Source organism: Meleagris gallopavo, chromosome 1 (assembly GCF_000146605.3).
Source record: "Meleagris gallopavo isolate NT-WF06-2002-E0010 breed Aviagen turkey brand Nicholas breeding stock chromosome 1, Turkey_5.1, whole genome shotgun sequence".
Lineage (NCBI taxonomy): Eukaryota > Metazoa > Chordata > Aves > Galliformes > Phasianidae > Meleagris > Meleagris gallopavo.
In genome coordinates this window covers 170,216,756-170,234,090 of record NC_015011.2, presented here as the reverse complement: position 1 = coordinate 170,234,090, position 17,335 = coordinate 170,216,756, and the positions used below count along the sequence as shown (strand labels likewise).

Here is a 17,335-nt window from a genome sequence, read left to right as displayed (position 1 = left end):
GAAGCCTTTTTTATTATCCTTTATCACTTTAGCCAGATTCAATTCCAGACGGGCTTTAGCCTTCCTTGTTGCATCCCTGCAGGCCCTGACTACATTCCTGTATTCTTCCCAAGTGGTCAGACCCTTTTTCCACATTTCATGGACCTTCTTCTTTCCTTTGAGCTTGCGCATGCGCTCCTTGCTCATCCACACAGGTCTCCTGCCACCTTTTCCCGATTTCTTGCTCACAGGGACGCACCGATCCTGAGCTTGGAAGAAGAGCTGTTTAAATGCTGACCAGCTCTCAGAGGCCCCCTTACCTTCTAACACCCGAGCCCACGGGATAGCTCCAAGTAGGTCCCGGAAGAGATTGAAGTTGGCTCTCCAACTTCCATTTTGTAGGTGAAGCAAACAGGCAGCATAACAAAAATTAAAAAAAAAACCAACTCTTTAAGCACAAAATTTCGTAATATAACCTTGCAATTTTATTTCTTACATTCAACTTTCCTTTCAGGTTTAAATTTTTCAGACCAGTATTGCCATATATACACATACATTCTCTATGCTCAGAAGTCTAAATGGCATAATGTGAATTAATACGTTAATGCTTACATAGAACTTCATTTATTTTAATTACAAAACCATTTTAACAGCTTAATTCAGATAAGGGAAAGCAAGAAAATAGTTGAAGAAAAAACTTCAACCTTCGATAAACAACTTTTTAAACAGCTTGGTTTGGTATGTTGCATCAGCTGTAAATCTGAAGAGTCTGACATGCGGTAGTTGAGAGGCTGTGGGTTGAATTGATAACTGAGAAAAATCAATACAGTTCAATATTTCAAGTACTCCTAAGGGCATTTATATCTCATTTTGAATATATAATAAAACTGCTTAAGATAATGGAATCCGAATTCATTTTTGTTTCTTTGGAGCTAGGCCGCACCTCGAGTAATATATTCAGTTTTGGGCCCCTCACTATAGGAAAGATGTTGAGGCCCCTCGAGCGTGTCCAGAGAAGGGCAACGAAACTGGTGAGGGGTCTGGAGCACAAGTCTTATGAGGAGCGACTGAGGGAGCTGGGATTGTTTAGTCTGGAGAAGAGCAGGCTCAGGGGAGACCTCATTGCACTCTACGACTTCCTGAAGGGAGGTTGTGGTGAGGAGGAATTTGGCCTCTTCTCCCAGGCAACGAACAGGACCTGTGGAAATGGCCGCAAGTTGTGCCAGAGGAGGTTTAGGTTAGACATAAGGAAGAACTTTTTCTCTCAGAGAGTGGTCAGGCACTGGAATGGCTGTCCAGGGAGGTGGTGGAGTCGCCGTCCCTGGCAGTGTTCAAGAGGCGTCTGGATGAGGAGCTGCGAGATATGGTTTAGTGCTTGTGATAGCAGTGGTGATGGGAAGACAGTTGGACTAGATGATTTTGCAGGTCATTTCCAACCTTATGATTCTATGAAGCAGAACTTCACGAAGCAGAACTTTAACTGGGGACCAGAAAGTCCAGGTTTTAAAGATTTCACTATTCAGGGTACTAGTGCAGATTACAACTTGCAACAGTGTATGAGTTCTAAGGCTGTGGGACAATTCCACACCTGAGGGAGGAACTTTACTCTGAGATTCAGCTAAAACTGTACTTACTTGTGAAAGCACCTGCAGTCTGACAGATGTCCACAATTACTGCAAAAGCAAGTAGAACAGCCAATAGTAAGATCAAGTTTTATCACTAAAATCATGAACTGGCTTAACCTGTCATCACTGTTCAAACATATTTATTTTCTTCTAGTATAATTCCTTGTCCTTCAATTTCTGTTACTACTTTTCTTCATCTCTCTTGTGACTGTTCTTTCTATTGTTCTTGACCAGGGTATGGCTAAGGTGGACAAAGACATTTGAGTGCTCTCTTCTGTTTTATAGCACAAGGGTGATGTGAGGGGAAATAACATAGTTTGGTTTTAAGTGGCATAATCATCAATATAGATTAAGTTCCAATGGACCAATTGCTAATAAGTGAGTGTGTACATATGCTACCATACAATAATTTTAGTTTGAAGTAAACATTGGTTTGAAACTGTGAAATACAAATATTTGGAGATCTGTACCATTTTGTGGTTAAAAAGAAATGGTCATGGTTCTCATGAAAAGAAGAGGTATAAATCTACCCACATTTATTCAGTGGTGCGGGTTGATGAGGCCAATCTTCCAAACCTGTTAGCTGCATGTTGAAGTGTTTCTACACAGAAGAGCCATGAACTTTGTAGAGGTAGAGCTGCAGGGGTCAAGGAATAGTTTTTGTTCTGAAAGCTTATGATTCAGAATGGGTTCTACCTTTCTTTTACTATTTTATCTTGCTGAGCAAAGCAAATGTTGAATCTCAGTACAGTTGTGGTTGCAGTCCTTTGGCAGTTACTGCTAATGCCTGTGCTTTCTTCTCTGAATATGAATCCAAGTTGTTTACTATCTCCTGTATCTAGTGCCCTGCCATTGCCAGCATGGAAACCAGGCATAAGCACCCTGCAACTCACAACAGAGTCCAAGCCTCAAATGGACCATTTCAATCCTATCTTTATATTTTCCTATTGACAAAACTGCAGTTGTGTACGTTCAAACCAATTGTGTTTGCCACAGATGAGGAAACAAATGAGGAAGACTTTATACACTTCTGTGATTTAATTGCTTATGTTTTAAAATAATCTTTCTTTGTGGCAATTACTGTGTGTGTGTATATATTTATTTATACTTGTGCAAAGGTTTAGAAATGGACACTGTAGAGATGCTTGGTAGAATTTCATCTAACTTCAAGACTCTTTGTCTTGTTGGGTTAGAGTTTTTCAGCTTCTGTGCATGTACCAGTTTAATACAGTTATTCAGTTTTTTAATTTGAGATTTAATCTTACCTTTTCAGTCAGAGCTTGAGAAGCCTAGAGGAAGGAAGAAACCAGCTATCACAGACTCAGAAGAGAAGCTTAGCATAGATGACCTAAATAAACTGGGACAAGAGCAGAAGCTAAGAGGCAGTCAGCGGGGAAGGAAGAGACCTGCAGTTGTTTCAGAGTCTGATGAAACACAATGGCAAGAGGAAAAAAGACTAAAAGAAGATGTAATAGAAAGTGAGGATGAACAGAACAGTCCGCCAAAGAAAGGGAGAAGAGGACGCCCTCCCAAACCAAATAATGGGGGAACACCAAAGGAAGAGCCAGCAGCAAAGTCATCAAAAAGGAGCAAAAAAAAACAAACGTCAGCAGCAGCAGTAGAGGAGGAGGAAGAGGAAGAAGAAAGGCAAACTGAAAACATTGAACAAAAGCCAAAAGGCAGGCAAAACAGGTCAACAAAAAGAGCACAGCAGAGGTAAGTCTGTCTTCTTGTAAGTGCATCTCTTTTTTTTTATTGTTTGACATCAGTTATAATTTGATACTTTGCAATTTGGGTCTTCCTCAAAACAGAGCAGAGCCATCTGAATCTAGTACAGTTGAATCAGCACAGTCTACGCCACAGAACAGACGAGGAAGGTCATCAAAAACACCACCATCACAGCAAAAAAAAGTGTAAGTGGTGAATATTTTCTGAATTTGTGTTTAGTAAATTTAAAAATATTCCTCTGTGCCCCCAAGCAATCTTTTGCTGAAAATATTTCAGAGTACTTTAACTTTCAGTTATGAAAATAAATTGCTGTTACTATTTCTAAAAGGTTTTCCCCAGCTACCTCTCCTAGAGCATCTCAAACTGGAGCAAATAGGCCATGAGTAAATTTAATACGCAGGCAGCATATATGTAGCATTGCTCTTCTAGGAGAAAGGTCAGTACAACACATGAGGACATTGAGGATAGGGCTTTATAAAGACTGCAAGGAATAAAAAGCATTACTGTTTGTTTAGATAGGGAGGAAGAATCAAATTGTTACTACTGTGAAATGTTATGGTGAAGAGTAAATATATTCTGATTCTTAAATTAATTTTCATTGACTTTCTAATTTATGACCTCCTTTTTTAAGGTAATGTATAATAAAATGTTTTATGGTCTACAGAGAACAGTTCTTGAAAATTAAAAATAAACTGTGACTAGTTTCATTTTCTTGTGCTTGCTGTAAAAACTATTGGTATCTCTGCCTTTTCTTTAAATGTACATGCAGTATATGTAAAGCAGAGGTGTACAAGTGGACAGGAAAATAATAACTGGAACATGGAACAAATTTGCACACCTTTCCAGAATCTGGTAGTAAATTCCTTAGGGTGCTACTTACACACATCATCATTCTGGCCTTTTTTTATTATTCTGTTGCCAGTATTGTTTTTCTAGATTCTGGGCTTCTCCTCTGGCAGGATCCAGATTTGCCTGTCCTATTTGCTTGTCCTTGTCAGTCTGTTTTTTCTATACCTGAAATCCTTGCCTGAGCAAGTTTGTATCCTCCATGAATTTCCAGTTTCACACCTAATCTCATGTTCTGGCATTTTGCACTCACAGTATCCCAACTTTTCCAGTATTGTTTTCCTGCCTCTTCACCCATGTGTGAGAAGATGAAGCTAGCCTGTGAATAATTCTCCTGCTTCCTTTTTGATTGTGTTGCTTCTGTCAGTCTTAGAAGGCCTCAGTTGGACTACTGATTTTTTCGGAGGTTGCCATGTTGTTTAGTTGGTTCTGAAACTCCCACTGTACTTTTATTATGTGTAATTCACTGGTTTTATTCTGAGCTGTGGTTCTTGTGACTGAAAATTCCCTTGGACAATTGTTTTGGACCTGTATCACCCCCAGTGAGGACTGAAGTGTACTGCCTGTCTGGAATGGAGTTTGTAGTTCAATTTCATCCAAGAAGTCACCTAGTTTGGGTGCATCAAGGCAACTTCACAGACCAAACCAAAGAGTAGCAAAAGGCATGAATCAATGATTTAATTGCAAACTATGTGAACTACACAAACCAAAATGGTAGCATGAGTGCAGCCTTTTAAATATCCATATCCAGTTTTCATTTTCTTGTTTTTAAGGCAGGAAGAGCGTGAGGCCTAGTTCTCATTTTCAGCATATTGTTAGGGTTTTTTAGGTGTTTTTTTTTTTTTTTCTTTTTGAGTCTGTAGGATTGTCTTTGTATTGATGTGTTCGAAGACTGACTTCTTCTGTTCCCATAACTTAACCTTCCTTCTTTAAAGAGAACAAGGAGGTGGTGGTCAAATGTCAGTGTTGCATAGCAGCACTGCAGTGTAGTTTCATAGGGAATCTGCATTTCTTAGACAGAAAATGTCAGTTTTTCTTAAGAGTCATAAGTTTTCTGTTCTGCATAGCTTTTGTTATCTATCTGATCTGCACACAGCTTCATGGGGATTTCCAGGTAATTCATACCTTTTCTTGTCAGCTAGATTATAACAGTGAGTAATGTAACTAGCTTATTTTTTTAATATTTGAAGAATTCAGGGTTGGTAACATAAATAAAATTATGTTGTCATTGATCAAGGCTTGTACTTACGATAAAAGGAGTGATGAACAATACTGTAGTCGATTACTTATGCAATATTGTGAGAGAAAGCATTTTTCTAAATGCATTTCCATTATAGACTATATTTATTCTTGATTTTTTTCAGAACCTAGTATTTCTGTACAAATATTTAAAATACGTTTTCCCCAAACAGGTGCGTCGCAGAACTTCCAAAAGGGAAAGGCGATGAGTGAGCATGTAGTTGTCAGCCTTCCAGGTGAAAGCTTTGAAGAATGCTTTTAATATAAAGCTTGAGACTGAACAAAGCTGTTAGTGCACAAATGGGGTTGCTAAAAAAAAAAAAAAAAGACAAAACCTATTTTACTCTTACTGCCCCTGCATTTGCAGTCCCTAGGTCACAAGCTTTAGCCACACACACGTTGATATCATTAACTGTGGATTTTTGTGAAGTGTAATGTGCGCTGGCTTTGTAGACATATGAACTAAAGAAGAAAACTGTAAATAGTTTTTTTAATGTTTCTGACTTCTAAAGTGCTTGTATAGCTTTTATCTGCAGCTTTAAACTGACAGTGCCCCACTGTTTATTGGATCTATTGATTTAAGAATGATCTCAAGCAATATCTGTCAGTGTTTGTATTTGTACTCTTGTTGACATTTAACTGTGAAAAAAATCAGTTGAACAAATAGTGCTACTTTCTTTTGCCACTATTTGTTGAGAAGAAATGCAATGATGTTTGTTTGCTTTGTGAATCTGACCTAGTGTTTACCTGTAGGCACCTACCTACCATCAGAGGTGCTAAATTACTTTCTTTTACAGTTGAACAATGTTGGATAGAGTAACACAAGAGATGCAAATTGTGAAAGTTGTTTGACTTGTTTTACACCTCAGTATTGATGCCAGACTTTTCTGGACTTCTAGTGGCATTGAAAAATTCAAAAAAGATTTAAAATATTATAATTTTAAAAGTGTGTTATTAAATAATGTACTGAAACCCTCCCCATTTTATCTTCCCCATCAGTTTTTATTAATCTACTGTATCAATAAAATTCTGTAACTGAGTTTTTAATAGTCTAGTATGTTAATGTGTATAGATATTTCCTTCTGAACATGATGTTCACAAAGAGCAAATTATTACTACATTATAATATGAAATCTGATATATAAACATTAGTGAAAATACAGTTCTTATTACAATGTAAAGTTAATCACAAAGAAAATTTTATTGATGCAGTGTGTCTTTATAAAGCTGTTCTTGAGAGCCAAGTGATTTGTATTTTATAGTGAAGTTGCATGTTTATGGAAAAATGTGCTGAAAATGGAATGTAATGTTTTTTTTGGAAACTCGTATCTAGCAGTAGTATATGGTAGGTTGCCTCATGAGAGAGCCTTCTGTTGAGAGTTTATTGTACTTTTTTCTTTTTTTTGTGAGCCAAATTTTTTTGGTATGAAGAGCTACGTTTTTGTTGAATGACTGCAGTCAAGCTGTTGGTGATTGCAGTCAAGGTATTCAAGATTTGAATGAAGCTCCGTTTTTATTTTATGCTACAGTAGAGAAGTTGTATTTGTATTTTTAGGTACAAGCCAGGGAGAAAAACAAGAAATCAAAACAAAATTCCTAAGTCAACACCCTGTATGCAGTTTTACAGTTTACAAACTGTGTCTTTGAAAACCAAAATGTATAGGTTATTATACCTTGCTTTGCCAAGCACGTATTATAATTTCATGTGCTGTTCTCTCTCTGGTTCCCTACAGTTGGCAACATGTGAAAAAAATCAATTTCTAACTTAAGAAAATTTATCCCATTGAATAATGGAGCATTTTCATATAATCCATCAAGAAATACATTATAGTCGCAAGGTGACCTGTAAACATTTGTGGGATGAATAATAATACTGAAACATGGATTTACCAATTTGTGAACTTAGAATGTCACTAGTAAAGAAACCTTTAGACTTTTTTCATTATGTATTTTTTGTTACTGATGGAAAAAGGTGTTTTTAAACAAGATCGTTCTGCCTGTGCTTAATTTTACTCTGCTCCCCACCCCAATATTCAGCTTTTCAACATTTACACCTGTCGGTATGGGGAAATGCTGCCTAAAATGGCAGCTAGGTTTGGTTTGAATTGACTTCACAATAGTTGGCACAACTGAACTCTGGCTTACTTAGGATTCAGCAGTGCAAATGCAAGTTGTTTGTTGTGGTTTTTTTTTTTTCCCCTTTATGGTATAAAATGATTGAAAGCTAGCTTTATATTTTCCTCTTTGACAGAATTGCACTGAAAACATTTATGGAAGATGTATCTTTGAGTCCATTTTATACAAAAATATGAAAAATTGATGTTGAAACTGCTGCAGACTCTTGAGGCTTTATGTGCATAAACATGGTTAGGTTAAACTTCATCAAATATTGATGCACATTACTGATCATAATGCTTAATGTAAATTTAACTATAGTTTTGCAATTTAAATGTTGATTTCTTGGGTTATAATGTGTCATTCATTATTTCTTGAGGAATAGGCACAGCAAATATTTCATTCTTATATTCAAGCCTCTTTTAAATTCATTCTCATCTCATAAAGAAAATGAATATTTTATGTACTAACATTTTGAGATCTGCGTACAGTAGCTACAGTAGAGTATAATTATATATAAAAGATAAATTGCTAACATTCAGTTAGCATGCTCTTCTACAATGATAATGTTAAGTTTATAAAATGTACTGTATTACATTAAAAGATCAAGTTGAACTCACTATAACAAGTTCCAGTATGAGATGTTTATGAGATTGCTGAAGTATCTTGCTGTACTTCGCAGCAAATTACGCTTGTTTGTGTCACATTTCTTTTTCATGCTGCAGTGCAACAGGAAACTTTCTGTGATCTGTAGTTCATATGTAAAAAGCAAACAGTGACTGTAATCTTGATACTAGTGTTTAAGAATAATTTGCTATGATTTCAGAAGCATGGAGTTTTTTACTTTTACGAACTCAGATTATTAATATTTAGCACTAGCTAATCCACTAATAGGAAGGAAACATGAAATTGCTTGAAAGTTGTAGTGTAAATACACCTCTTCCACCTAGGATACTCTAGATTCCTACATGGATTATATTTGACTCTGCCAATTGACTTTATTTTCTGGCAAAATTGAGCCCTTTTTCAAATATTTTCATGTTTGCTGTTTTGACATTTCAATCTATGTGAACAAAAACAGAATTTACAAGAAAGCATTCATATTAAAGACACTTCCACTGAATATGCATATGTTCAATTTGTGACTTACGTGCGAAAATTTAGACTTGAAGATTAAATAATACTTCATTCTGACATAGCATTTGTCATTTGGTGTTCTCAAGAAAACCCACTTCATGTACAGGTGCGACTGTAATTGTATTGCTATTATATTTCTCACGTGTAGGTTTTGTCACATCATCAAAGTCTACTTTTATGAATGCATACAGTATGCCTTGCATCCCGCAAGTGTAAATCCCTGTGTTTGTGGGGTTATTTTATCCTGTGCAAAAAAAACTACATGTATATGTTTGAATGTTCTAACATTTCTATATACAGGACATGTGATGGTAAGGGAGCATACATGTATCTTTAAGCACGTGTACCCCAGGTATACAAAAGTTGGAGTTTATATACGAAATTTTTTAAGAAACCTATCTGTTTAATAGTATATATATGTATTTTGTAGAGATTGATACATCTCTACCTCATCAAGGTAGGTACAGTATGTATTATATAAAGAATTTTTAAAAGAAAAACATTTGGATGTATTTCATGCTTACAAGCCAGCATGTCCACAAACAGGTGATGAAGACAAGCACGTGATGGCCATCCCACTATAGACTGATGGCTCTTTGCTTTTACAGTTATGGGGACCAAAATGATCAAAATTTATCTAACCAAGATCTTTTGTCCAGACCTCCAGAAGGAGGAGCAGAAGAACCTGACTGGATTTCTGTTTCCTTTTGTGCTTATGGGTTGGCACTCTAGTCTTTGCATCTTTGTTGGATGTTGCCTTCACAAGAAGATGCTTACTAATTTAGATGCAATTTCTGAATGCCAGCAGAAGTGACTTCTAATATATAGATAAATAACTTCCTCTGTTGAGAGGTTTTGCCAACATATTTAGGACACCCACCTCATTGTGTACATTACAGCAGCTGGAACTCTGTTGCTAGTGGAAAATTAAGAGCCAGTTGGTAATGGGGAATAGAAATAGTGGGGTGAAAAATAAACAATTTGCTTTGAACTTCTTGAAATTCTTCTGTCTGATCCAACCTCTGCACAGAGTTTGCCAAGTGCCATTATGTTTGTATTGGCAGGACAAACATAAAATAAACATCATACAGCGTATGTATGGAGTAACTAAAAGTTTCACACTTGCATTTTTTCCAGTGCCTCGCTACAGACATGATCTGGTTTTCAGCAGCGCATTCATTTCTGTAATGGTAATGTGTATTCTTTACAGATAGCAGCGTCATATCTACGTATGAAGGAAGGAAGGCCTCTCAAGTGCTCGTTTCCAGTCCCGCAGATGGGTATTTCAGTACTCATGTGATAAGTTTGCAATTAGTTTTAACATAGACAGTTTCTTTGGAGGATGGCTGACGTCTCATGCAGTGATTTATTTGCCTGGCTGTGCTTCTGATGCCTCGCATACATGGAAACAAAGGAACATGGTATTTTGAAAATCAAAGCAGTATTATTGAATACATTTCCTGCTTACTCAGCAGTAATTTTATTGCAAATAAACAAACTGTTTGCATGTCACAATTTTGTTACTTATTTCTGAAGAGATACAGAGAACTGAAGGTTAAAGATTTTAAGGTTCTGTAAGAATCGGTGTTGCTGAATTTTTATTTTCTTTGGATAGGAGACAATCACTCAAATTACAACGCGTATTGAAAAGGTGAACTCAGTAACAGTCTTATTAGTAGTAATTTCTGTTATAACACAAAGGAATGTGTTAATATGAAACATTCTTCCAATAAGAACCTTTTCTTTAAAACATCGAAAAGAGAGAATGCCAAATTGCTTTCTCCTAAAGTCATGACAATTGAAGTACTCTGATGGGGAGCAACTTTGGATTGGGTTTTTTTTTTATATTTGACATATATTTCAAGCTTACAGGTTTCTGTGCTTCCTGTAGTGCATTCATATTCAGCACAATTCTTGTAAACTAAAGATATTTTGAAGAAGAGTTTTTAACCCATACTTAATAAAAAAAAAATCAAGATGTTAATTTTAAATAGTGAGTTTTATTTTTTTATAGCCATATCTACAGATGTAATAATGTATTACCTGAATCTGATGTACTCCAACATTTCTCTGGAGCCTTTGGCCTACCATGTACTGAAAGGTACTGAAAACAGCCCTTGTATTTTCCTGGAAAGGCAGTTGCTGTTGTCCTTCTCTAAACATTACTTCAGAAAGTAAGAGCTGCGAGAATTATGATTGTTCTGTTTACCTTCTATTTATCTGCTGCTATATTCTATATGACTTAGTGAATGAAAAACAGTGGGTCTGGAGATGTGCCGAATGAAAAATAGGATGTTAGAAATGAGTTATTAATTTGGCACAGAGATGAGTAAAGGGTACAGAATCAGCAGATGATATTGAGTAGCTACTTTCCCATCACATCACAGGTGAGCAGTGGTAGGAGTCTTCTATTCAAAATGAAATCCTACATGAGGGGAAAGTAAGTTGGTGGGTTTTTTTTTCATTTTTGTTGTGTTGGATTTTTTGTTTGCTTGTTTAACAGTTCTGCTGTACTTAAAAAAAAAAAGAAAAAAAAGAAAACAGAGGATATGTTGCATTCTTTGGTTTGGAGGAAGAGGTTGCGGAGCTGAAACGCACGTAAAAGAATTGAGGCTAGTGCCCAAGTACTGGAAAGTGGGGCTGATAGCTGCTAGAGACCAAATTTCATTTGTAAAAGATGTAGAATAATTATGAACAGAAGGGATCATAACCTCTGTAGATACAAATGTAAGGTAACGTATCATCCATCTGAATGCAGCACTGAAAAGTAAGATGGGTCAAGACAAGCAGTTTAGAAACAGGAACTCTAAGAGCTGCATAATAGTGCACCTGTAAACACTTCAACTGCAGATAGCAATAATCAGTAATGGTGTTCCACACACTGCCTCTCACTAAATCTTTCAACTTGAGCTGTACTCTTCACAGCTTTACGCGAAACCTCAATGACCCAATCTTCTGTAGTCATTTTATCTTAGCAGCTTCCTTACATTTACCTCATGTACATAATGCCTTCTCCTAGGAGATGTCATAGCCCGTCATTGCTACTTCAGCTGGCCCCAACAAGCTGGGGGTCTGGAGCTGTATTTCTTCTTTGAGACATCATCTGGCTCACTGGCTGTGAACTAGCTATAGATGTCATGCTGCTTGTTTCACAGACGTCAATTGTGAAACAAAAGCAGCCATCAGACTACTACCCAACTGCATCATACACTGGAAAATGTGCACGCAAGTTCTGTAGCTCTGGTGAAGCAAGCTGCACTTGGGGTAATCATACTTAGGAGCTGTGAAATTGTTTTCCAATATCTGACCAGTATTATCTAAAGGAAGGTCAGGTAAGGGCTATGTAAGTAGCTAAGCTGGGCTTACGTTCTGTTTTGTATGAGGACTGCTCAAAAAGTAATGCCTCCTATTTCATTATGTTGGGCCATGATGTTGGAGGATGTTGGTGGTATTGCAGTAGGGGTTGAACCTTCCCACCAATATTCCGTGTTGTTGCTGAGTGACAGATGGCAGCATAGGGGCAGTCTGACAGAATGGTGTCTAACATGGACGTACAAGTGAAGCAAAGGTGTGGCATTGAGTTCCTCCATGCAGAAAAAATGATACCCACTGCCATTCATCAACACTTGTTGAATAGTTAAGGAGACCAAACAGTGAATGTACCCACAGTGAGGCAGAGGGTAGTGCATTTCAGCATTGGTTACAGTGATGTGAAAGATAAGCCACGTTCTGGATGGCCATGCAGATTTTTATGAGTGCAGCTCTTGTTCATTGCCATCCAAAATGCATAGCTAATGGTGGTGACTGTGTTGGAAAACAGTATTTTGTAGCTGAGAACTTGCTCTACCAAATAGCATAGAATATATGTGTTGCTGCTGCGTATCAGAGCCTTCATCACAGAAAAATCTTGTATGTTGCACAACCTCAAATAACTGTTCTCAGTGTAAACCATCTCTTGGAGTACTAGCTGAGGCCTTCCTCAGTCAACTGGCAGAAGCCTTATATTCTGAGGCCGTGGTTCTTGGGGAGAACGTAAAGCACCAGAGGCCGTTTCTAGCCTCAGTTATTTTGTGATTCTGTATTACGTATTGCCTTCTAGGAAACATGATAAACACACCATTCCTGGGAGAGAATTCCTTACGGAGTTGGGTGTTTGCTGCAGTTGGAGACATTTGGATGACTTTGTTTTGTTGCACAGGGACCAAGTAGTATGGACATCTCAAGTTTAGCCATGACTCGCCTACCATATACTGTCAAAGAAAAAGATATTGGTAGTGTTTTGGTTACTGCACTGTATAATCTTTGTTTTCTACCATGGGAAGACAAAGTATTATCTTCTGCATTTCGAAATATGCTGCATTCTCTTCAGAAGTCTTGTTCTCCCTCTAAATTGGCCAAAACAACAGGTAGTGGCCAATCAAAAATATATCAAGAAAATTCCCTAGCTATGGGAGAAGTTTGGAGAAGTTTAGCTCTTCCAGCAGGGTCTGCATCCTCTGCCTTACTCGAGGAAAATGTTAAATGGCAAAAAAATGCAATGGGGAGAGGTGATTTTTCACAGCTCTGTTTCCTTTTAAGTTGGGTGCTCTTTTTTCACTTCAGACAGCTGAGATCTTTTGCTTAGGATCATGAGCACCATATGAGATCGAGGTATCTGCATTGACCAGAGCTGTAATAAAAGTAGGTGAGCTACCACTTTATTCTCCAAACACAAGAAATAGTTTCTTCAACGAAAACTGTATCCCATTCCCCTTCACTCTGTGCTCTTGCTAGGCACCATCAACTTATTTAATAAACAAAAATTCCTTAGCAGTTCTATACCTTGTGCTCCTCTGTGCTCCTGTCTTTTTGTTGCAAGTTGTGTGGTCCTTTGTAGTCCTGATTTTTCTTCTTTTAAGTAAACACACATTTTCAAATGCTCTTCACAAAGAAGTCTGTGCAAATTACTTTACGGATGACTGAATGTGACCAGTAGTGAAAATGCAGCCAAATCTCATACAATCGTTAAGGTTGGAAAAGACCTCTAAGATCACCTAGTCCAGCCATCAGCCCATCTGCACCATGCCCACTAATCCACGTCCCTCAGTGCCACAACTCCATGTTTCTTGAACAGCTTCCAGGGATGGTGACTTAACCATCATGCCGCTGTAAATAATACCTCGATGAATCTGTGATCCTGTTCAGTCAGATCTCATGCCGTTTTGTTTTATTTTTTCTTGGTTACATTAGTAAAGATGTGCAAACCAAGCTGTGGGAGAACTGAGAGCTTCATGCTGAAATCAGTAGCTGTGAGGACACCGTGATAATAGGCTTAAAAATATGCTGGTAGTCTTTGAAGTTTAATTGTATCTTCACTCTGGAATTCCCCGTGGCTTAGGGTGAAAGATCCAACTTAGGGTGGCTAAGTTTGGAGATTCCTACTCATGGCTGCTGTCCTGATGTACAGGCAGGAGGTCACAGCCTTCTCTCAACATAAGGAGAGATGTAAGAGGACATGTGTCTGCACTTTGCCCCTTCCTCATGTCAGCAGCAGCTCATGGCCCTTGGGTTGGGCATTGGGCTGTGAGCGTGAGAACAGCTGTGTTCCAGCTCCTCTCAGGGAAGAAGAAAACTTGCAGGCAGGGTCTGACCTGCAGACCCCAGTTGGGTTTTTCTGTGCTACCCCATGCTGTAACTACATGGAAAATTATATGCTGTACAAGATTTATATTTTTTCATTAGTGTGGTTTGATGTGGGGTGTGTGGGTATAAGTGATCACATACTGAAGGAAGTTCCTGCCACTGTTTTGAATGTCAGTATCTATAAATCGAAGCTTGATAATGTGTTAGGTTTGGCACTGTTTCTGAAGTGTTGCTTTGGATTACTGTTGATGTTGTATTGAGTTTATGTATTGTGTACTGAGTTATGTATTGTGTATTGAGTAGTTGGTTTTTTTTCTTTGATCTAGAAAATTAATGTTGTCATTAAGAGAAACAAATAGGCTGTTTGACAAGTGTAAGGCTGACTTATCAGTGTGGCTAGTGGGCGTTAACATGAGCTGCTTTATCCCCTGTGACTTTAAACCAGTGAAATTGCTGATAAGGGCTTTTGAGTTGGGAGAATAATGAGCAAGTTTGTGCCTCAGTTTTTTTATGCAGGTGGTCTCTATTAACTATGCATTATGGATCATAAGAAATAATTTAGAAACACAGTATGTGAACAAGACAGCAGTGCTCAATCATCTGATTTCAAATTTGATCTCAGTAGAGTTTGTTAAAAACTTTGGTACTTCCATGAAAAAATAAATGTGGAGGCTATGGAATCTGTATGGGGGAAAAAAAAAAAAGGAAATATAGGGCAAGATAAGGTATATAAAGGAGCATTAAGTAGATAAACAGTGTGGTGATTAATCTGAATGGTACTAGGTAGGATAATTGGCCAGGGAGGCGTGGAAGGGAGCTGCAGGGGAGTGTGCATTCCTGGGTACTCCTGGAAGAAGCTGATGAGAGATGAAGAATTACACAGAATAATTTAAATATTGGTTTATACACTGGGTAATTTCCTGATGACTTAGTGGAAGTTGCTTTTTACCCACATTTTAGTTGAATCTGTGTGCATTGTTATTCCGAAGAAAGATTATTTTCTCAAAGACAATGTTTACAGTTTGCAAGATGATCAAACAGATGGTTTAAATTTGTTCTGATGCTCTGTGTTTTTTCACAGTCCCTTTTTAAGTTAAATAAACTTGAAAATGATCTGTATAGAACTGTGTCATTTCCCAGACAAGATAGTTTATTGAGGACATGCCTGGCTTCTCTCTCCAAAGAGAACAATCCTCATCTTCAGTAAATAGCAATGACTGTGATTCCTTGCCCTTCCAGGGCTTTTCTTTTTCTCTCTGCTCTCCAAGGTGAGACTATGACCCCACTTCTTCCTACTGTAGCTTCTGAAATGGTCCCTCATTGTCCCTTGTCCACGGACACTGTCCATGTCCTTTTCTCTTCCTGTTGGCCACGCCAATAGTATTGATGCTGCCATGTCAAGAGGGAGCAACGAAAAAGCAGGACAGCATGAAAAAGGTGCCAGAAGTGATATTCCCAGTGTGCTGCTGTTCAGAAGCGCAGACACTTCCTTTTAGCATCCCTCCCAGTGTTCAAATCTCTTTTCCCTTGCTGACAAAGCACCTACTCTATAGCCTACAAAAGCCACATAGGTAATGTTTTTCTTTTTAAAGAAATGAACTTGTAACTGTCCTAGTTGATGTGAGTTTCACAACTAGCTCAAATTTGCTCAGACTGGCTTGTTTCAGTCCTCTGTATCTGGGTCTGCAATCCCCAGTCAGCCTCTTGCACAGTAAATGCAGTTAACAAAGATATTTTAATGTGCCCATGGAAGCCCGGATTAAGCAGTTCCAGAAAACTTAATTGTGCGTGACAGTAGCACTTTTCTGTATTATTATTATTATTATTATGGAATAGGACTGCAAAATCTACTCTTGATTGCTTTGTGCATTCTGCAGCTTTTATAGTTTAGTGAGCCCATGCTCATAAAGTCTTGTGCAACACATTGCTAGAGCCTGGCCAAAGCCTCTCCTGCTTTCCTGAGGGCTACTGCCTGCTGGAGCTGTCTGGTCTAGGCGGGCATCTTGTATGTATCCCCTGGTTTACAACTTGCCAGATCTCTGAACTGGCACGTGTGCTGTGCTTTTCATCTAAAAATTAAATCATGTGTTTTTGATAATTTCCTGGTCCTTAGGCTGGTGGTCCATCACTCTCTGGGATGTTCATTGGAGGTTTATTATTTACACTTCCATGCTCCAAGGTGGGTACCTACTGAAGTGCAACAACATCCAAATGCTGTTAGAAAAGTTTCAGGTGAAATCTAACACAAAAGGGAGGGCAAAAGGATGTGGGGAAAGCTGATGGAGGTGTCTTTAGGACAAGGCTTCCCAGAGTTGGGTTCCTTGAGTGCTCATAAACAATCAAGGGATTTTTCTAAGTCCCTGATTACGTTAAGCAAACAGCCTACTTAGGAATGCAAATGAACAAGGATTTTAATGAAACACTGACAAAGCTCTCAGAAGTGGACACTTGCAGGTAGGCTTTTTGCAGATGGCAGCATAATGCCAGTCTGCAGCAGGCTTGTATGGAAGGTTTGTGAGGAGCTGGAAAAGTGTTTTTGGAGGGATGAGAAGGTGAAAGAGGGTCAGGTAAGGCAGGTGGAGTGCTTGGCCTCCATGTCAGAGCTGAGGGTCTTGAGAAGGAAGAAAAAAAAAACAGGTACTGGAGTAAACTGGGGTCTAAAGGTACAGACAGGCACCTTAATGCCTTAAAGGTGCTTTTTAAGTAACACTCTATGAATGCCTGAATTAAAGCTGATTTCTGTAACTGTTAGTGTTGTGTTTTGTGTTGCTGGTTTTAGCAGTTGCTGACTGCAGCGAGCATCACTGCTTCTGAGTGAAACAGGAAGGTGCTGGCACAGGGACCTGCGTGCTGCTACATTCATCACACTGTGCATCCTGGGACTGTACGCCTGTGGCCAGGCCACCATGGCTCGCCCGCTTCTCAGCGCGGGGACCCACTAAGGACATCCGCGGCGGCCGGGGCCAAGCGAAGGGCGGGCAGCAGAGGCCGTGCCCGCTCCCTGAGGGCGGCAGAGAGGAGCGCGGGAAGGCGGGAGAGCTGCG

At 38.6% G+C, this 17,335-nt stretch overlaps 1 long non-coding RNA gene across 1 annotated transcript; it reads left to right on the top strand.

Annotated features, from left to right (window-relative positions):
* Positions 1 to 5,023: 5,023 nt before the first annotated feature.
* Positions 5,024 to 10,181, top strand: LOC109365426. The gene is made up of 2 exons (XR_002111023.1): positions 5,024 to 5,653; positions 9,880 to 10,181. It is a non-coding gene; the product is annotated as an uncharacterized LOC109365426 (long non-coding RNA).
* Positions 10,182 to 17,335: the final 7,154 nt, after the last annotated feature.